At 43.7% G+C, this 21,932-nt stretch overlaps 1 protein-coding gene and 1 pseudogene across 2 annotated transcripts in view; one reads left to right on the forward strand and one right to left on the reverse strand.

Annotated features, from left to right (window-relative positions):
• PCGF5 (polycomb group ring finger 5) overlaps window positions 1-21,932 on the reverse strand; it is a 107,992-nt gene that overhangs the window by 47,484 nt on the left and 38,576 nt on the right. The gene's annotated exons all lie outside the window — the stretch shown is intronic.
• LOC308417029 (cyclin-dependent kinase 2-associated protein 1-like) lies at window positions 20,588-21,007 on the forward strand (annotated as a pseudogene). The gene has a single exon. The product of its transcript is annotated as a cyclin-dependent kinase 2-associated protein 1-like (transcript).

Genomic DNA, 21,932 nt, shown 5'->3' on the forward strand with positions numbered 1-21,932 from the left:
TGTCTGAGAGCTTCTGTCATAAGAGCTGTAACACCACCACTTGGGGAAGAGGTCTGCTCTCCCAAAATCACCACTAAAAGCTCCCCCTGCACCCCTGATGGTTAGTCAGTCTCCTGCTGGTTCAGTCCTGCATGATGCCCAGCAGCAGGGGCACCACAAACGGAGGAGGTGAGGCAGTGCCAGCAGCAGAGGCAGAGGAAGCGGTTCCCTCTCCCTGCCTGAGTCCTCTCTCCTTCCCCCTCTGTGTGAGGCCTCCGGTACAAAGACCCACACTTCTTTATAGACACAGACCACACATATACACACGGCAACATATTTTGTTTTTGCATGTGTCTATGTGCACGGTGTTGTCGTGTGTGGGCTGAGACGGATGTCAGTTATGTTTCCTGATCGCTTTCTATCATGTCCACTGTGGCATGTCTCTAATGGAACCTAGAGCTTGCTGGTACAGATAGCTCCAGGATCTGTTTTGGTCACCTGAGCACTGAGATTACCGGTGGGCTGATATAACTATCCAGAACTTATGTGGATTCAGGATCCAAACTCTGGTCCTCACATTGCTTGGCAACTGCTTTGCCTGCTGAGCCATCTCCTCTGCCCCAAGCACCACAGTTGATGGATCGTCTCCTTTGAACTCACCTATTCCTCTGACTTGGAGTGTCCAATTCATTTAGTAGTCTGAACGTGAATGTGAGCCCAGGGTATTTGCCCTGACTGTGCATCCCCAGTTCAGCAAACACTCAAAGAAATGTTTATGAAATAAACAAACAACCCAGATAGTTACATTTAAGGACAGACCTCCTATTTTATTCTTTTTCTCTGATTATTTTTTTAATTGGGCGAATCTTTATAGAGGTATAATCATAGAGGTATACTTCCTGCCTTCTAAGACTGTTAATTGAAATCACACCAGGGAGTGGAGACTTAGCCACAGGACAGAGTTATATAGAGACATTATCAAGATTGTGAATGGTGTTAAACAGAATATGAGCAAATGCCAAGAATGTGGGTAAAAGCAGCAGCAGTATGCGGGGATCGAGAGGTCAGCCCCACGTGCCCACCCTGCCTGTTAGAAAGGCCACAAGGTACAACCTCAACGCCTATGGATCTGTGGGACAAAGGAAACTAGCAGGGGAATGCAGGGACAGGAACAAGACTAAGGCTCGGAACAGCAAACATGCTTTCTTTGTTGTTGTGCGTGGATGTGAGTGTGCATGTGAGTGTGTGGACACGACAGCATCTTGTGTCTCCATCTTTCCTCACCTTATCCTGAACCTGAGTCACACCAGGGGGCTACTCAGTGAGCTCTGGGGAGCCACCAGTCTCTGTCCTCACTGCCCTAACAAATCTCAGCTGTTACATGGGAGCTGGTGACCCAAGCCTAAGCCCCCAGGCTTTTGTGGCAGAGGCTTTAACTGCTGAGCTATCCCCCTAGGCTAATATTTAAAAGCCCTTTAACTGTATTATGCTAACATGAAAAGTCAACATTTTCCCTTCTTTGGAGAGTAGAGGTGGGTGTGGACGTCGAGCCTGGTCTTCTTTACTGTGGTGTTTAATGGTTGGATGGAGCAAGTTCCAGTGATTCTGGACTGAAGAACAGAACTGAGGGACTGAAGAGAGAACTCAGAGGCTGAGAGCTCTTCCAGAGTACCAGTGTTTCATTCCCAATTTCAGTTCCAACTAGTGGCTCACACTGTCTGTAACTTTAGTCCTAGGGGATCCTAGATCCTCTTCTAGCCTCCACAAACACTGCAGGCACGTAATGCACAGATACACACACAAGCAAACCACCCCTGTCACACACTCACAAAGAATACAATGCAAACACTATCAAACTGTAAGGAAAACTGAATTTCTGCAATCATCAGGACCTTGATGTTTCAAATCTGCAGGAGGTCAGACTGAAGTCCTGGGGTAATGAATACACAGGCAGTTTCAGGGTAGAAACTAAGAAGAATTGCTTAAATTTCCAAGCAGAGTATTTATTCTAAGTGAGGAGACAACGTGAAACTCTAGCAACATCAACAACCAAATACCAGAAAGACATATTCCAGGAAAAGTTGTTTTACTTTATCTGTTGCTGTGGATTAGAATTAAACAGCAGATCTAGTACCAAGAGTCCGGTTTTACTTTCATTTAGTTTTTATGTTAAAAGTTTACGCTTATTCCCTGCACACACCACCTTGTATGTTGTGGTGAGTCTTCACACACTTTTACAGTAAGTGAACTCCACAGCGAGGAGGCCAGAGAACACACTTTAGAAGTTGGTTCTCTCCTTTTATCATAGGTTCTGGGACCAAAACTCAGGCCACTGAGTAACCAACCATCTTGCAAGCTCAAGAACCTGCATTTTGGTAGAATAAGTCAATTCCCTCAGCTTGTTTCCTTCCTATGAAAAATGGAGATTACTTCTTCCTTTGGTGAAGGGGGAGAGGCACATTTGGGATCAAAATCGGGATGTCTTTTTACGCTAGGCATGTGTACTAACTGAGCTACATCCTCAGTCTAGGTCCTCTCAACAGACTCTGGCGTTGAAAAGTCTCTCACCAGACTTTCACAAGATGATCAGAGAATTCCTGATGAGGAGACTTGAACACAGTTTCTTTCCAGAGGTAGGTCTTGAAGATGGCATCAAAGGTGGCCTTGGCAAAGGTTCCCAGGGTGGCAGTGTAGCCTCTGGCTGAAGTGTAGCAGTCATCTATACCGGCCATCATCAGAAGCTTCTTGAGTACGGGAGCCGAGACAATGCCAGTGCCTCTGGGGGCAGGAAATGAGACCACCAGCACAGAGCCACAGCGGCCTGTCACCTTGCATAGGACAGTGCGGGCTTGACAATCTTGTTCCCCCAGTAGCCTCTCTGCACAGGGATGATGGCCGCTCGAATGGCAGTGGAAACCTCCTCTGAGCACTTAACACCAAGACCAATGTCACCACTCTATAATCGACAATAGCGACCAAAAGCCTTAAACCTGGTTCGCTGGCCAGCCAGGGTCTGCTTCTGCACAGGCATGATTTTCAGAACCTCATCCTTTAGAGCTGCACCCAGGGCAAAGTCAACAATCTCAGGCAGGGAGAACAAGTAGATCTCCTCCAAGGACTCCTTAACCGCGCGGCCCAGCCTGGTGACGGGGATCCACTCCTTGTCTTCCAGGAGCCCCACAGCCTCGGCCGCCGCCGCGGCCCAACCCCAACCTATCGTGGCCGAGGTCCCTAAAACCGCGGCCGAGGCCTTTAAAACCGCGGCCGAGGCCCCTAAAACCGCGGCCGAGGCCCCTAAAACCGCGGCCGAGGTCCCTAAAACCGTGGCCAATTTCTCTGCAGAAGCCAAAGCGGCCTCGTAATCCTGGGCCTCCGGGTCCTCAGGCCCTCCCGCTGTACTTGCAAGATTCTCTTCATATATTTCCATTGTAACTAATCCAATTGAAATTATACACGAAAGGAGGCATGGTCAAGAGGTACCCCTTCCTTAGCTCTGCAGCACAGTCAAGCTTTAAAACTAAGACGGAGACTCTTAAAGATTCCACCAAGAAAATAGTGTCTATAAAAGTTTTAATAACTATTTCAACATTAAGAATTTACTTCCCTCTACCGAGAGAGTAACAGAAGTTGTTTTTTCACCCAATAAAAGACAAATTCTCCATATGAGGAGTTAATGAGACTTCACTTATCCATCCCACATCTGCCAGGATTAGCAGACACCTAAATCCAAAGGAAGAAAGGCTAAAGAAGGAGGCAAGGCTTCAGGGAAGAGTCCAGAGTCAGCAGTGGACTCAGGTAAGCCATGTTTACAGGCAAGCAGCCAAGAGGAGGAAGAGAAGGGAGAGGAAGAGGGGGAAGAGGAGGGGAAAGAGGAGGGGAAAGAGAAGGGGGAAGAGGAGGAGAGAACAGAGGAAGGAGGTGGAGGAAGAGGAGGAACAAGAGGAAGAGGAGGAAGGAAGCCCCAAGGGTGGAAGCTATTCTCTCTCCACTCACAAGCCTATCTTGGAGCTTGAAGCTCAGATTAAGGGGAGGATGGAGGGGAAAAATCACTCTTAAAAAAATCGAAAGGTAAAAACAGTTTATTTGTCGTTTTCAGGTATTCAAGGACTTAATGACTGACTACCTTAGACATTTCTTTTTTCCTGTCTTGGTTTTAGAATGCCAGAGACAGGGCCTAATTTAAAGCAGGGAGACAGGAGCTAACTCTTGAATTTCAGAGTCACGAGCCTTTGGAACCACGGTAACTTCTCCATAGTTCAGGGGAAAAGAAAGACAACCTGTCTTGAATAGTTACCTCTGTTGAGAATTCTCTTATCACCTAGAGACAGTCTCTCCTGATAGGAAATCTGTAATGTCTTCTTGACAAAAAGCCAGACCAGGAGCACCTGTGTCAAAGTATCTTAACAAAGGAAGCACATAGAAATGTGAGCTGGTCACATGGGTGGACTGTGAGCTAAGCGTCAGATACATACGTATCTAGAAATGGCTACATACATATGCCACCCCTGCTCTTATTAAATGTTTGCTGAATGCATCCATGAGCAAACAAGGAAAGGCACGGCGTCCACCTTTGCAGGCAAGGCTGCCTATGTTCAGATCATGATATGGTTGCTCCTGCGTTCTATGTTGCAGGCCAAATAACTAGCCGTGCCTTAGTTTCTTCATCAGTTAAATGGCCCTGATAGGAGGAAGTGCACAGCACATAGGGGCTTTGTGAATTAGGTAGGATCACGCCACGGTTCCACTGATGACATGTTCAACAGACAAACATGCTTTGGGTTAACTTAAAAGTCCCACATCTGTACTGTTCCTTACTGTGGAATCACAACAATAATGGAACATTTATTTAATTAAAGTCCTTTGCACAGACAAATGCTTAGACACAAGTTTCTTCATGCACCTCGCTTCCTTTTAGTACATGACAGGAGAAAAAGTGTCAACAAACATTAATCAGAAACATTCTGTCCTATTTATCAAGGATCTTGACCTCTCGCCTCTCATTTCAAAATACCCAGAAGCCCTAATGATGTTTAAAGGATCTGTTCCTCCATTTTGTCTGAGATTCTGGGGTGCTGACCTAAAAGAGAACAGTCAACTATCTACTCAAGCTGGTGTGCCTTTTGTGGTAGCTATAGCCTCCGGGCAGCTGGCTGCAGCAGCTGGATTCTGGCAGAGAAGAGACCCTGGAGGCAAAGGTGGAGATAGCCCATAATCTCTTCACCTTGGAGAAACAGCAGCTGCAACCAGGTAGGGCGCCTCCGAAAACAAGGGAACTGCAGCTGCAGACCTAGATCTGTCTTGATTAGCTGGCGGGAAGGAGGTATGCTCTGAGGCTGTGACTCTCAACCAGACCTCAGCTGCAGACAGATGTAGCCCTCCTGGCGCCAAGCTTTTGAGGATGACTACAATGTGCAATCTCAAGGCACAAAGCACAGAACCACCAAGACGAAGGCTCATTCATTACCTCTAGCACTGGTGAGTTATGAGAAGCTTTGCTAACAGATCATTTCAAAACTTCCAGTTTTAATTGACTGAATGCTCCCAAATTCAAAGAGAAGTAAATCCACATACTCTTATCCTTTGAAAAGCAAGTGTTGTTAGGAGCTGTTGCATTTACAATGATGCAACTGATTTGCATTTACAATGATGTCACTTCCTCAAATGCTAAACAAATGTTGGGCATCTGGAGGTTGCCAGGGAAGGTCCCTGGGACTTGATAACTAACTAGAAGCTGGCAGGCCATCATATCCCTTAGAGTGTCTCCTTAAGTCTTTGATCCTCTTAACAGAGGAAGCCTTAAGTTTTAAGTGAAGCAATTCATTTCTACTACTAGATGTTAGGATTCTGTAAATCCCACCCCACAGTTACCTGGCAACAGCCAGGTATGCTCCACACCAGTTACCTGACACTATAAAGGGAGCCCCTCCTCTCTCTCTTGGTCTCTCTTGTGTTCCTGCTCTTTGCTCTCCCCCCTTGCCACTCCTCTCCCATTCCCTTCCTCCCTTTCTCTCCACAAGCCCATGGCCAGGCGCCCTCTCCTTCTCTACCCCCCTACTACCCTCTTAATTCTCCCCTCCCTATGCCCCGAATAAACTACTATTGTGTGGCTGGAACCTCAAGGGGAAGGGAATCACAACATGGGTGCCCAGAGGCATTCCTCCTGCCTCTTGACCCCATGCCTTGAAGCACCTCAATAGAGCATATCTTCCCCCACCACTCTCTTCATCTTTTTCCTAACACTAGAAGGAAACATTTTTTTGTAATTAGAAACAGGATTTGGAAGCACAGACATGAGGTCCATAAATACCGATATTTACAAACACGAAGCCTTTATGTCAATTAAAACCGCTCACATTCAGCAACCAACAAGTCATTAACTAGTCAAGCAAGTAGAACTTGTAATATACGTTCTTGACACATATATAAATATGCCGTGTTTTCCTTCTTGGTTTATAAACCTTATATGTACTTTATATAAAGTTATATATATATAATTATAAGTTTAATATATCATGTGTTAAACATTCTATGTTAAATATTACAGAGTTATTTCAAATGTCAGTTATGGGAAACTGTCTGCTCTCCAAAGCAATTCCAAAACTGTTGACCCTGAACTTTCGGAAGAAATAAGTTCTTTAAAGATATAACAAATGACAATGGACTGACTGTCCAGAGGCTAAAGGGCTTCAGTTTCATCCGGAGAAGACGGGGTGCAGAGGTCTTCTTAACTAGAAGAAACGGGGCACTTCCAAGGCCGATCTGTAAGATCACCCTACATCGTTGTTCCTATCAGTCACTTCTATTTGGCATGGAACTAATTTGCATTGTATGTAGATAGCCAAATAGTTACTGCAACTGCTTTATACACATTTACACTCGTGTAGTTTAAAGACAACACCTTAAAAATACAAGTACTTTCTTTTCATGCATTACACAGGTACTTTGTTTTCCTATTCTGTTTCTGAGACAAGGTTTTACTACGCTGCCCGTGCTAAGAACAAGTTCACTACACAGCCAAGGCCGGCCTGAAACCGTATGGATCATCCTGCCTTAGGCTCCCAAGGACCAGCATCACAGCTACCCACCATCAACCATCACATCTCACTGGCTCACATTTCTACACAGCACAGAAATAAACATGAACAGCTTTGCTGACATCAGAAAATGAGGGGCATACTTGGAAGGCTATGAAAGAAGCTACTAGAATTTGTGAGTCTTGGCCACTTAAGTTCTAAGTAAGGAAACTCCTTATGCCACACATGAAACCTAATATTAAAAATAATGTACTATTTTTATGCTTGCTCCTAAGTTTTTTTAAATTTAATTTTATTATGTATATGGGTGTTTTGCCTACATGTATATCTGTATACCATATGTGTCCCCGGGGCCTACAGAGGCCAGAAGAAAGCATCAGATTCCCTGGAAGAGGAGTTACAGACAGTTGTAAGCTGTCATGTGTGTGAGGATAATCAAAATTAGAACAGTCAATGCTCTTAACCACTGAGCCATCTCTCCAGCCCCCCTCTAAATTAACTTTTAAACTTCAGGGTTAAAAGGTAGATTTACCTGTTAAAGAAAGTTCTACCACTTTCTGTTGTTATGATCACTGGAGAGGAATTCTAAGTATATTTTTTGTGCATGTTTGTGTGCCTTATGTGTACATGTACAGAAAAGTGGCACATGTTTAGAGGTCAGAGGTCAACACTGAGCATCCTCTTTGACCTCTATCTCTGGAGACAGCCTCTCTCATGGAGCCTGGGGCTTATTTATGGACTAGACTGGTTGGCCAGGAACTCAAGAGACCAGCTGGTCTCTAGTCCCCCATCCTCGACAGCACCAGGGTTACAGGTACCTGAGAGCACTGTCTGAGATCTGCCCTCAGGTCCCTGCTCTTGTGAGGCAGGCATTTTACCTTTGAAGCCTTCTCCCGGCACCACAAGTGCATTTCTCTGTCTGGTATAGTTTGGTGGTGTTGCTGCCAAAGCAGTCTGTTTTCTCTGTTCTGAATGGGATGGGAAAGTCAGCCTCCGAGTACAGGCTTCGAGTGTTGACCCTCCAAATAAACCAGAAAGTCGACTCCAGGCAACAGATGCAAAACCACAACGCAGAACCACGGGAAGCAAGGCCACGTGACTTCCCCAGAAGATCGCAACTCCTCAACTACTAAACCCAAGCCCGTGGTGAAATAGGTAGAGTGCGGGGTGAAGAATTCTCAGCTTGCGGCAGAAACGCTCGGTGATGTGAAAAAGAACTGTGACAAACGGATGGGAAGAACTCAGAAAACACCCCCACCGACCGAACTGGGGGAACATCAGTGACGAATACGGTACATCTCAGCATCAATAATCAATAATAGGTGAGCATGACTATGCTGTGTAAGAACTCTGGACCATAACCAAAAGACCAGACTTAAAAATGTACAACATGCAGCCACAACAAACCCTAAAGACCTGGGAAATCTACTTGAAAAAGTACAGCTGAAAATTTCTAAAAAGAAAAGAAAGAGATGAATGCTCAAGCAGAAGAGGCCTCTAAAACCCCAGAGAGATGTGATCAAAACAGAACCCTGTAATGACACATTACAGTCAAGATGCCAAGAGCATCCAGCAACCAGGTGTGGCAGCACATGCCTTCAATCCCAGCACCCAGGAAAGACAAAGGTAGGCTAATCTCTTTGACTTCAAGGTCCTCCTAGTCAAACAGTGAGCCCCAGGCTAGCCATGCTTTATAGTGAGACCCTGTCTCAAACACAAAACAAAACAAACAACAACAAAAAGGAAAAAACCCATTTATAAAAGCAAACACATCAGAGTGACGGCTCACCTTACAGGAGAGAAACCCTAAAGACCAGAAATAAATGAAGCAATGCACCTCAGGTTATGAAAATAAATACCTGCAAACTACTCTATTATATCCAGCAAAGCTTTCTTTTAAAATTGATGAATAATATTCCAAGATAAACACAAACTAAGGCAGTGCATGATCACCAAGATTTTAAAGGAATACGTTAGCCAAAAAGAAAACACAGGAAATGATACATTTTCAAGAGAAATACATGAATGGGTTCTTACAAGGAATTTATCATGCCCGATACAGAAGGCAGAAAAATCCCTGATATTAACATAAAAGAAAGAAGTAGCCAACCATCACCACCACCACCAAAAAGAATAAACTCTCAAGAATTAGTAAACATCTTCTGATAAAAATTTAATCACTAATACCCTCATACGCTAATGAAGAAGGGCAGACAGGCTGACTATATTTAAAATAACAAGAACTGTTCGTGGTGATGCACGTCTTTAATCCCAGCACCAGGAAGGCAGAGGCAAGCAGATCCCTGGGATTTCTAGGCCTGTCTACCTAAGAGTTCCAGGAGAGCCAGAGCTGTACAATAGAAAGACTGTGTCAAGCCGACAAAAACAAACAAACAAACAAACAAACAAACAAACAAAAAAACTAGATCCACTGGGCAATGGTTGTCAAGCCTTTAGGCAGAGGCAAGGGATTTCTCTAAGTCCCAGGCCAGCCTGGTCTATAGACCTAGTTCCAGGAAATCCAGGGCTACATACACACACACACACACACACACACACACACACACAAATCCTGTCCTGAAAAACCCAAATCAATCAGCCAAACAAACAAAAACTAGATGCAACTTTCTATTGTCTCTAAGAGACGGATCTAACTAATGAAGACATCCATGCACTGAGTCTAAGGGTAAAGCCACTCTATCGAGTGAAAGGAAGGCCCGCCCCCAAAAGCTAAGCTGGTGTGGCTATGCTGACACTTGATAAAGGAGACTTTAAACAAAATTTAGGCAGAAGACGTAAATATCTTCACTACACATTAATAAATAAAAAAATCACAAAGGAGGTTATAACAATTATATTTGCACCAAAATTTGAAGCTCCCAATTTTATAAAACAAGCATTAATATACATAAAAGATCAATTAAGCCCTGATACTAAAACAGTGAGTGATTTTCAATAACTTACTCCCATCTTTAGTTATCAAAGCTAAAAATGGAAGAAACAGGGTCAAGCTACGCATTAGATCAGATGTACTTACTAGACAGCTACAGAACATTCCTTCCACTCATCAGATAAAGAATCTGCTTCCTTCTCAGTAGGCCTTAGACCCTTTCTTGATATAAACCTCTCTAGATCACAAATCAGGTCTTAAACCAATGAAAAACTCATTTCTTGTATCTTCTAAGATTATAGTGGGATAAAATTAGGACTCAACAGCAAGAGAGATTATAAAACAAAGCTAAGAGAAAGAGTTGAAGCACTTACCAAATGAAAGCAAATATGAAACTCACTGGCATCTTTGATAAATACTAAGAAAGTTCTATGAAGAACATTTATACTTATGTACTTTCATTAAAGTCACAGTGATCCCAAAGGAAATACAGTAACAATATGCCCCTAGGTTGTAAAAATAACAAAACAATCCCCAAAGTAACCGACAGCATGAAGTAATACAGATCAGGGAAGAAACTGAGAATAATACTCAGTTTTATTAATTAATTAAAGAATTAATTAATTAATTAAAGAATGACAAACCTTTTACTAAATCACCAAAATAAAGAGACCCAGATCCCTTACATAAAGATGAAAAAGGGCATTTTAACAAATCCCAATGAAACCCAGATATCTTGAGACAAAATTTTGACAATCTGTACTGCAGAAACCCTGGGGATTTTAGAAATTTCCTAGAAATAGACAAATTCCTAGCCACATATGAATGACCAAAATTAAATGAAGAAGGTATAATTACTGAGGAGAATCTTCCACAAATGTTCCCCACAGTCACATAAAAGAGAAAGGAAGGCATTTACATCAACAAAATTCCTTCTATAAAGCCAGGATTACCCTGACTCCAGAACTGGATAAGCATGCAACAATAGCAAAAAAGAAAAATACACACCAATATCTCTGATACAGGTATCGAAAAAATAATTTGAATATAATCCTCACAAACCAGACTCAAGAATACATTAAGAAAATCATAGATCACAACTAAGCTGGGTTTATTTCTGAGGTGAAAAGATGGCTCAACAGTTGCAAACTGATGGATTGCATGGAAATATATGTAGGGACAGAAGTCACTTGATCTTTTCAATTGATGCAAATGGCCTTAGTCAAAATTGAGTATCAGTTCAATAAAAGCCCTGAAACATATTCCAGCATGACACAGATCATACATATTGGTCAGAGTTCTCTAATGTAATAGAACATATGGAATGAATCTCTCTAAATACACATAGAAAGGGAGTTTGTTCGAATGATTCACATAGTCCAGTTAATCCAACAATGGCTGACTATGAACAGAAGGTTCAAGAATCCAGTAGTTACTTAGTACATGAGTCTGAATGTCTCAGCCGGTCTTCAGCATACGCTGGAGTCCCGAAGAAGCGGGCTCTAGTGCCAGTGAAGGAACGGGCTTGCTAGAGAGGCAAGAGCAAGCGGGCAGAGCAAAAGCTTCCTTCTTCCATGTCCTTAGGGTTCCAGCAGAGGTGTAGCCCAAATTAGAGGCAGGTTTTCCCTGACTCAAAAGATCTGGATTAGAAGTGGATCTTCTCACTTCAAATAAGGCAAGAATTCCTCACAGGTGCCCCTCCATTTTCGGGTTTACTAATTCCAGATATAGTCAAGGTGACAATCAAGTATAGCTACCACATCATATATGACAAGCCTATAACCAACAACATACTAAATCGAAAAACTGATAGCATTTCCTTTAAAATCTAGAATGAGACAAGAGCTTCTACCCATTTTTATCCAGTTTTGCTTGAGATCTTAGCTAGAACAATCAGAATAATAAAAATTCAAAATAAGGCAGAAGACCCAATCCTACGTTTAAAAGACTCTACTAGCAAGCTCTTAGAACTGGTAGACGTGTCGAATGTGTCAGTCGATTAGGAAATCAACGAGTTAGAGCCAGTAGCTTCAGTGTTTGCCAATAGTGGATCTGCTGAGGAGCCAATAAGGGGAGTAAGATCTCTACTTCAAGGTTTGGGGCATGTAAATGGGACCAAGGGGGGAGGCAGGAGCCATATAGAAGTGTGGTATATAGAACCCAAATGAAAATTGCAAAAGAGACTGAAGACGGTCCTCCTGTACGGCTGAATGGCAAGACTCCCTGAAGAAGTGGGCCACTGAACATGGTTCCCAGTTATGAGATATTGCCGGAGAAGTTGCTGAGGAAATCCTGGGCCCTAAACTATTGTGGCTCTTGTCAGCCCTCCTCACTGCTGGGCTGCTTGTTGCCGTTTTCAACCTAGCACAACCTAGAAACATCTGGAAAGAGGAAACATCAACTGAGGAACAGTCTGGCCTGTACTCACGTCTGTGGTGCATTTTCTTGATTAATGATTAATGTGGAAGGGCCAAGTTTAGTGGGATGGACCACCCTTGGGCAGGTGGTCCTGGGCAGAAAGAAAAAGCAAGCTGAGCGAGCCATGGAGGAAATCCAGTAAAGAGTGTTCCTCTAGGGCCTCTGCTTTAGTTCCTGCCCAGAATTCCCTTAGTAATGGACTGTGAGCAGAATGTTCAAACCCAAGAAACCCTCCCCTCCAAAAGTTGTCTCAGGTCACAGCGATAGAAAGCAAACGAAGACAGTTTCCCACCGGAGCTAGAGAATAAGATCATATTGCAGAAGACAACAGGCTCCCTGGATATGAGACATAAAGAAAAAGCAGGGGACGAGTGAGTTACAAATTTCCCGGATAGCTAGCATAAAAACCATCAGGCTGAGTGGGTTACTACACAAGAAAAAGCATCCTGGATCTTTCCAGGCTGTGATTGTTAATCAGAAGGCCAGCCTGCCACGCCAGACCTACCCATGAGTGTAACAGCTTGACGCTTGGCTGTTGTGGAGATAACCAATTTCTCTCTGATCAGGTTTGAGGCTTGCTCCCTGAGGATGGGGAATCCACGCTAGGTACCATACACTGGGCTAACAACCCGGGTCTGGGGAAGTCAATGACCCAGGTGAGTAACTTACTGATGTTAAAACTAAACTCCCTTCTAAATACCCAGGTTTACATCTCTAAACAAAAGTTGATCCCAGCTTTTATCAGTGAAGTCTCTCCTTACAATGAACAGTGGTGAATGCAGAGTCTCACAGGAGCCAAAGATGCTGAGAAAAATAAAATATAATATGGCTTAAATTTTAATGGGGTACCAGGAAGTGAAATGGAGATGAATTCTGTGTTGTGGGCTCAGCCCTAAACAAGGCGTTCACGACACCCCTTTTAAGACTCAGAGAACACTGTGGAAGAAGGGCTAGGAAATATGTAAAAAGAATATGGGTGAAGGGCTATAAAATACCATCCTATAGACTGTATACAACTGTTGTGATTATTAACTCATAACTGATAACCAGTTGTGGCTCATACAAGACTGGCCCTGCCAACTATCAGTCACAGAAGGGAGAGGCTTTGTTGGTGTCTTACCCTTAACTGATGAACTACTGGCTATGATTCTGGGAGGGGGTACATAATTAAATACCTGTTCTGCTGAGCCACCAGGTTCCAATAGGTAATTTCTTAGTTAGGGTTTTACTGCTGTGAACAGACACCATGACCAAAGCAACTCTTATAAAGATAACATTTAATTGGGGTTGGCTTACAGGTTCAGAGGCTCAGTCCATTATCACCAAGATGGGAACATGGCAGCTTCCAGACAGGCATGGTGCAGGAGAAACTGAGAGTTCTATATCTTCATTTGAAGGCTGCTAGCAGAATACTGGCTTCCAGGCAGCTGGGATTAGGGTTTTAAAGCCAACGCCCACAGTGACACACCTACTCCAACAAGACCACACCTACTCCAACAGGCCACACCTACTCCAACAGGCCACACCTACTCCAACAGGCCACACCTACTCCAACAAGACCATACCTACTCCAACAGGGCCACACCCTCTAATAGTGCCACTACCTGGGCAGAGCATATATAAACAATCATATTCCACTCCCTGGCCCCCATAGGCTTGTCCAAAGATATGAGTCCATAGGGGCCATACCTAAACACAGTATAATAAAAAAATACATTTAGTCCAACTTCAAAAGTCCCCATAGTCTATAGCAGTCTCAACAATGTTAAAAATCCAAAGTTCAGTCTCTTCTGAGAGTCATCCGATCACTTCGTGTAATCCCCAAAGCAAGACAGAAACCATCTGGGCAAACTCCAAACTCCGTATCTCCATAGCTGATGTCAAAGCAGTCATCAGATCTCCCAACTCCTTTTTCATTTTTGTCAACTGAAACAAACTTCTTTTTCCTGGGCTGCTTCCTTTCCATGTTAGCAGTTTTCCCCAGCAGGCATCTCACGGCTCTGACAACTCAAATATCCTGGGGGTCTCCAAGGCAACTTCAGTGTTACAGCTTCTTGTTTCAGTATCTGGGATCCACGCTTGACTTTCTGGGCTCCTCCAAAGGGCTGGCGTCACTTCTCCAGCTCTGCCCTGTGTAACACTCTAAGCTCAGGTTGATCCACTGTTGCTGCTTTTCTTGGTAATCATCTCATGGTAATGGCATCTCCAATATGCCAGGATCTTCTGCAGCAATTAGGTTTCACCAATAGACATAGGTTCTCTTCATGGTACCAAGCCTCAACTGCTTTCCATGACCCCTTTAGTCCTGGGCCATCAACTGTAACTGAGGCTTCACCTTCACCAATGGCCTTCCACAGTCTCACAGTGCTGAGCCTCAGCTGCTCTTCATGACCCCTTCATGCCTTCAAAATCAGTACCACCTGCATGACTTTTACATATTACCAAGTACAGCTGCAGCCTGAGGTACAACCTCGGCTATCTCTGGAACACAGCTTTGTGCTTTCAGAAAACACTTCCCAGAAGATTTCACCTCAGTGATGCTGGTCTCTTCTTAATCACTACTAATTTCTTAGCTCCAGATAACCAGCATCAATTTTCCCAGTAGTCCCTTTTTCCCCCTTGGGCTCTAAAAATAAAGCCAGAGCCACATAACCAAAGCTGCCAAGTTCTGCTGCTTGCTGGGGCTGGAACATGGCCCCTTGCTCGATTACATTATCATCAGCTTTCTGTTTTCCAAATCCTTCACTGCCTAAGCTTGGCTGTCCCGGAACGTGCTCTGTAGATTGACTTTGGACTCAGAGATCTGCATACCTTTCTTCTGCACACTGGGGTTAAAGGTGTGGTCCACTAAGACTGGATTTAAATTTTATTTCACCTAGAATTTGCTCTGTTCTAGGCTGGCACTGAAGTCAGAGGATCTGCTTGTCTTTGCTTCCTGGAATTAAAAGCATGTATAACCATGCCTGGACCTAAATTTAGCTGGGTGGGATCTTGCCTTGTACACAGGATTCAGCTCCATTTCACTTCCTGGTACCCCATTAAAATTTAAGCCATATAATATTTTATTTTTCTCAGCTTGCTATGCTTGTTTAAAATGTTCTTCATGAGACTTAACCAGAGAACAAAGTCTATAATGGGCATTTCTGAGATTTCCCTTTCAATGCAATTAATCTGAGTCTCTTCACCTTAGTCTCAGGCAGACTCTTCACACAAGTGCAGAAAGCAGCCACATTCTTCACCAGAAAACCACATAAACAGTCTCTAGGCCACATACTGGAATTCTTCACTGAAACCTCTTGGGGCAAATCTGCACAATTCAAACCACTCTTAGTAACAAAGTCTTCCATATTCCTACTAGAACAGCCCATTAAGCTCCTTTTAAAGCATTCCACTGCTTTCCAAATCCAAAGTCCCAAAATCCATTCTTCCAAACAAAAGCATGGTCAGGCCTATCACGGCAATACCCCAGTTCCTGGTACAACGTCTGTCTTAGTTAGGGTTTTACTGCTGTGAACAGACACCATTACCAAGGAAATTCTTATAAGGACAACATTTCATTGGGAATGGCTTACAGGTTCACAGGTCAGTGCGTTATCATCACCAAAGGCAGGAGCGTGGCAGCATCCAGGCAAGGCATAGTGCAGGAGAAGCTAAGAGTGCTACATCTTCTGAAGGCTGCTAGTGAAAGACTTACCTGCAGGCAGCTACCATGAGGGTCTTAACATCCATGCCTACAGTGACACACCTACTCCAACAGGGCCATACCCTGTAATAATGCACTCCCTGGGCAGAGCATATACCAACCATCACACCCATGATCATATGGATAGCCCTGGTTAAACTCAGTAGGTCATAAAACAACACAAAAAGACATGAATGAAAGACAGAGATTTGTGGTGAGGAGGGAGGTAGACAGGGTGATAGAAAAATGGATGAGGGGTCAGAGTGGTCCGTGTATATATTGTGTGCATGTGTGGAGTTGTCTATTCAATTAACTATAATACTTTAGAAATAGCTAGGAATAGACCTATCCAAGTATTGTGAGGTGTGTGTTTGTGTGTGTGCACACACACATGTATGTGTATCCCACAGACTCCTGTGTTTGAATGCTTGGTTCATAGGGAGTGGCACTATTAGGAGGTATGGCCTTGTTGGAGAAAGTGTGTCACTGCAGGGATGGTCTTTGAGGTCCTCTATACTCATGATACATACAGTATGGCACACAGTCCCCTTCTGCTGCCTGAAGATGAAGATGTGGAACTCTCAGCTCCTTCCTTCTCCAGCACCATGTCTGCCTGAAAGTTGCCATGCTGCTCAACATGATGATAATGGACCAACCTGTGAACCTGTAATTCAGCCCCAATTAAATGTTTTCCTTTATAAGAGTTGTCATGGTCAAGGTGTCTCTTCACAGCAGTAAAATCCTAACTAAGGGGCCAAAGAAGTGACAAAAATGTACAATGGGAATGAAAAGCCCTGATAAGAAACATGGAGGAGAACACTAGGAAGTGGAGATGTCACACTTGCTCATGGATGGGCAGAGTCAATTTTGTTACAGTGGGGTATTACTATGCATAATCTACAGATTCAATGCGATCCTCATCAAAACACTGCAGCCATTCTTCATAAAACCAAAGAAAAACAACCCTAAAATCCTAAGTGGAAACACACACATGCGCACACACACACACACACACACACAGAGAGAGAGAGAGAAAGAGAGAGAATAATCCTTAGTAAAAAAGACACACTGAAAATATCACAATACCAGTCTCAAATTACATTACAGCAGCACAGTTAACCAAACAGCAGGGACTGACACAAAGCAGGCAGACTAACAGTCTAAAGGACTCAGAAACAAACCCACACACCCACAATCGTCTCATTTCTGACCAAAGTGTCAAAAATGTACATTGAAGACCACCTTTTCAACAAATAACAGGGGCAAAGCTCAATTCCCATCCCACTTCTCAAAGAGTAAAACTACAGCCGTGTACACAAGTCAATTTAAAACAGATCAAAAACCCTAACATAATGCCTCAAACAGAAGCACCGGGAGGAAACACAGGCAAAACACTCCAAGACATGGGCATAGGCAAGGGTTTTCTGAAGAGGACTCCGGAGCCACAGAAAATAATATCAAGAACTGTGAGATGGGATTGCATCAAATCAAAAGGCTTCTGCACAGCGAAGGAAACCAGGATCAAAGTGAAGATCCAGCCTACAGAAAAGGAAAAGCTGCCCCAGATAAATGCTTTCTTCTAGAAGCCTTGCTGTGGTCATAGAGTCTCTTGAGCAACACACTGACTAACACAAAGATAGTCAAGAAAGTCAATTACACTGTAAATTATGTTAAATGAAGTCCAACGGATAAAGGAAAATATCATGTTTTTTTCTTTTATATGTACAACCTAAATTTAAATGTGTGTGTATGTGTATATCCATATGTTTATACTGTGTGCCTATATGGGCAGTGAAACCAGAAGAGGGACTATCAGAAGACAGGAAGAGACCTAAAGGGATTGGGGAGCGGAGAATAATGGCAAACAGAAATAGTATGAACATAAGAACAGAGCCTAAACACAGAAAAGAACCACGCACACAATATAAAATGTTTATACTGTTAACAAAAATAAAAGAAACGAACGTGGAGTGCTAACCACGTCATCTACTTCCTCTCACTGACCAGAATTAGAGTTCTTTGTGGCTACCGAACACCTCCCAACAGCCACAGTCAAATCATTTAAATGGGACTGTTGCTCAACTCTGTGACCTGCAGGTGTAGAGGAAACAGAATGGTCTTGCTGATACAGCACTCTAGTACATCCCTGTGCCTTCCTATGTCTAGAAGTCCACCGGGAACGAGAGCAACACCTCTCAAACCCCATCTTTAATACCACACAGGTGAACAGCAGCCCCACAAAACTTCAGTCAACCGATGCCTGTCAAGACCAACTTCCCCAAGTAGCTTCCACTCTTCTTCCTTGCCCAACAGCTAAGCATGAACAAGCCCACCATTCCCTCTGCCCATTATTTCTCTCATTTCCTCTGCAAGTCTACGAGATAAACACAGTTGCTTCGTTCACTTTGTAAATGAGGATACCCTGGTACTGAGATGTCCCATGACATCAAGGATGAAAAGTAGTATTGTGGCCTCGTCCTGGTGTTTTGCGTTCTGCCCTAGGATGGAGCTGTCAGGCCTGAGCTCCACCCTTCCCCATGAAAAAGCTTGCCTGGGACTCAAAATCTCAGTGAGTGTAAAATTCCAGCTCTTGCCTACCCTGCTTCCCACTCTCCCTCCCACCCCTCCTTTCACACCCATTTAGCCCAGCTGCAATTGTGAAGCATCCAAAATAGCTCCTCTGCCCTCTCTACCTTCGAAGATTCTTCTGTTTGAGGACTGCTAGAGACTCCACACTTTAAGGAGTTTTGAATCAGTATTGATGATCTTGTTTATTGGGATCAGGGAAGATAGTAATAATAGGACATCAAGAAGAGGTTGGTGCATAAGTTTTGCAGGTGTTCAATAAATGCTGGCTGAGTTTACAATAATTTCTATGGCAATACAGTAAGTTAAGCTAACACAGTACACTGTCATAAAGTAGTACTCTAAGGGACAATCTGAAGGTTTTTCAAGGACCATTAAAGGTACCACTTGCTTCCTTCAACCTAGCAATCCTCTAGCTAACTGTATATACGAAGGGCACATTTGTGCATTTGGACCTAGCAGGTCAGTGTGTACACTAGTGAGCATAGTTAGGAAGGGACCAATGCCTAATCATCTCTCAAACAACACTGGAACATAGGGAGACATCCAAATTGGTTGGAATCAAAGTTACAATTGGAAAACCTCATGAAATTGGAAGTGAAAATAAAATGTATTCATCTGCTGTCCTTTCTGGCTTTGAATGTGTTCAGCAAATTCTTGTGTGTATGTTAAACACTCTTTGGGTAACATGAAGGATGCTGCTTCCTCCTCTTCTCTCTCCCTCGCCACTCCCCCCGGGGTGTCTGTCTGTCTGTCTCTCTCTCTCTCTCTCTCTCTCTCTCTCTCTCTCTCTCTCTCTCTCTCTCTCTCTCTCTCTCGTGTGTGTGTGTGTGTGTGTGTGTGTGTGTGTGTGTGTGTGTGTGTGTGTGTGTGTAGAGCATCTGAGATATATTCGGTATCAGAAAAAAAGACATTTATCTACCTTTAAATAGGTAACACTTGATCTCTTATTTATTACCCCGAGAATTCATCTACATTTTTCCGAGCTATAAAGATACATGGAGATCTAGGTCAGAATCTGATACACTTCTGATTTTTCAAGGTTTTTTAACACGAGAGAGAGAGAATGGGATGGGTAGGGCAGGGCAACACAAGGCAGGTGTGAACTAATTGGTAACAGGTGTCACACATTAGAGGCACTGATAGAACCTTTCTGTTCGCCACAGGGCCTGGCACCCAGCCATGGGCAAGCTTCTAATACCTAGATAGCGGCTTGCACAGACCACAAGTTCCATGGATGGTACTTCTGTGGAGAACACTGGACCTCTGTCCCTCCCAGACTGGACTACTCACAAAGCCTGATCCTCAAAACCTTCAGGTGTTACCCTCCAACCAGAAAGACTAAGCAGATACTCACTGGCTTAAACTCTGCGGCAGATGATTTCCAGGGTAGCTTTAGAGAAACTGTTAAACATCACTGAGGAAAGTACCCACCCCACTCCCACTGATGACACTGTTCAATGGACTTTGTAGCTATGTGATGAGACAAGGGGGCAAGTCACCAGAGCACCACCTCCTGGTATGGAAAGGGACTGCAACAGGAAGAATGTTGGCTACCGCCCTTCAGGAAGAGTTGAGAGCAGATGACATGGAGTCAAAGGGCATTTCTTTCAGAAGTTGACTGAGCCTTTTCAAACTGAGGTCTAACTTATTATCTATCCAGAAGCCAGACAGTATAGAAACAAACACGCAAACCCTGAGCACCCCCTTGGGAAATCCGATTCTGTTGACACAGAGTTGACACGATCGTTCACTCTACTCCTTTCTGTTCACTCTCTGATGTCCATTTGCGGCTGTGGTGTTCAAAGGATCAGAGTTTAAATCATCAGGTGCCGTTTATTTTTGGCACATCTTTTGGGGATTCCACAGGGGGAAGTGAGTGGTGTGTAGTTCATTCTATGTCCACTAGAGTGCAAGTGCTCTTGTGATGTCCTCTTGTTAAAAACAAAAAACAAAAAACAAAACAAAAACAACAACCAAAGCCTGCCGCCCTCAAGGATGTCATACAAGCTGAACTTGACTGCGCACATGCCCTCAATGCCGGAAGTGTCCATTCACCATCTACTAGCATGGCGACTTCCTCCCAATATCATCAGCTGCTGAGTGACTATGGGCCTCCATTGCTAGGTTACACCCAGGGAACTGGAAATAGCCAGGTGCCTCCGAGTAAATATGCAGAGCTGCTGGCCATCACTGGAGTTGGGGAAAGAGATCAGACCCACATATGCAGGGAGCCAGAGTGCCACAAAAAGGCTAAAATGGGCATTCATCATTCATGCCCGAAGCCTGGCTCAGGAGTGCTTAGCTAAAAAGGTCCTAGCCCCTGGCCAATCTGAAGGCGCATCTCGCTACCCCATGGAGATGAGAAGCTTTGTTCAAAATGGCAGTAATTCTTCTACCACAGTCATTAAGCTCTGAACCCACACTCAAAAGATCGAGAAGACATTTTGCAGTAACTAATGATGTGCATTTTAAGTAGTTAGGAATGACCCAGCTCTTTTCTTTTCAAGCATTTGAACGATGTTTGTAAAGCCACTTCACAGCAAGCTATTGTTTGTCCCCAAATACCAGTGTCCCCTTTAACCTCCCTTTGGATACATTTTCCATTTGCATCACCCCAGTTGACTTCCTTTCCATGAGCTCACCTAACTTAGTAGTTGGCCCGCCTGTGTACAGTGTAGACCCTGCTTCTTGGAGCTTCTCTGCTTAAGCGTTTGCATGACTGGGTGCTTTGAAGTCAATCTTTACAATGCACAGGCTATAAATACAGAAGAAAGAGCAATCGACCCAACCTACCAAGCACCCTGCAAATGTCCGTCCTGAGACTGTAGATCTCAGTTCCGTGTTTACTGTGAGCCAATCACAACATCTGGAAGAAAACAGCTAAAACCATTGCATCTTTGTATTTATTACCTGATGTGATACAGCTTATTTTCATTAAAAACAAAACCCCAAACCCTCCATTTTTAGTAGAATGAAGTAAGGGTGTATAGAAGTAAGGTTACTAAGCAACACAAATGCCATGCATGTGTGGGATTTTTATGAATGTAAAATTCACAAACTACAAATAGTCAGAGTGTTAACAATAACTTGTCTCGAAATGACTTCTAAAGGGACTAAGGAAGTTAATTGACTAAAACATACTCCTGTAGGTCATTTTTGGTCCAGAAAGTTCAACCCATCTCGTTTGACCAAGGAGAACCTTAGCTGATGAACATACACAGCTACAACTTCTGCAATCTCGCATGGTCACTGAAACGAGGGGTTGAAAGAACTTCTTTGAAGGGAGAGGACTAGCAAGAGAAAGTGTGAACACAGGACACAGCGTTCCGCACTAGAAGGT

The sequence above is a fragment of the Micromys minutus genome (genome assembly GCF_963924665.1).
Source record: "Micromys minutus genome assembly, chromosome: 2".
In the NCBI taxonomy this organism is placed as follows: Eukaryota; Metazoa; Chordata; class Mammalia; order Rodentia; family Muridae; genus Micromys; species Micromys minutus.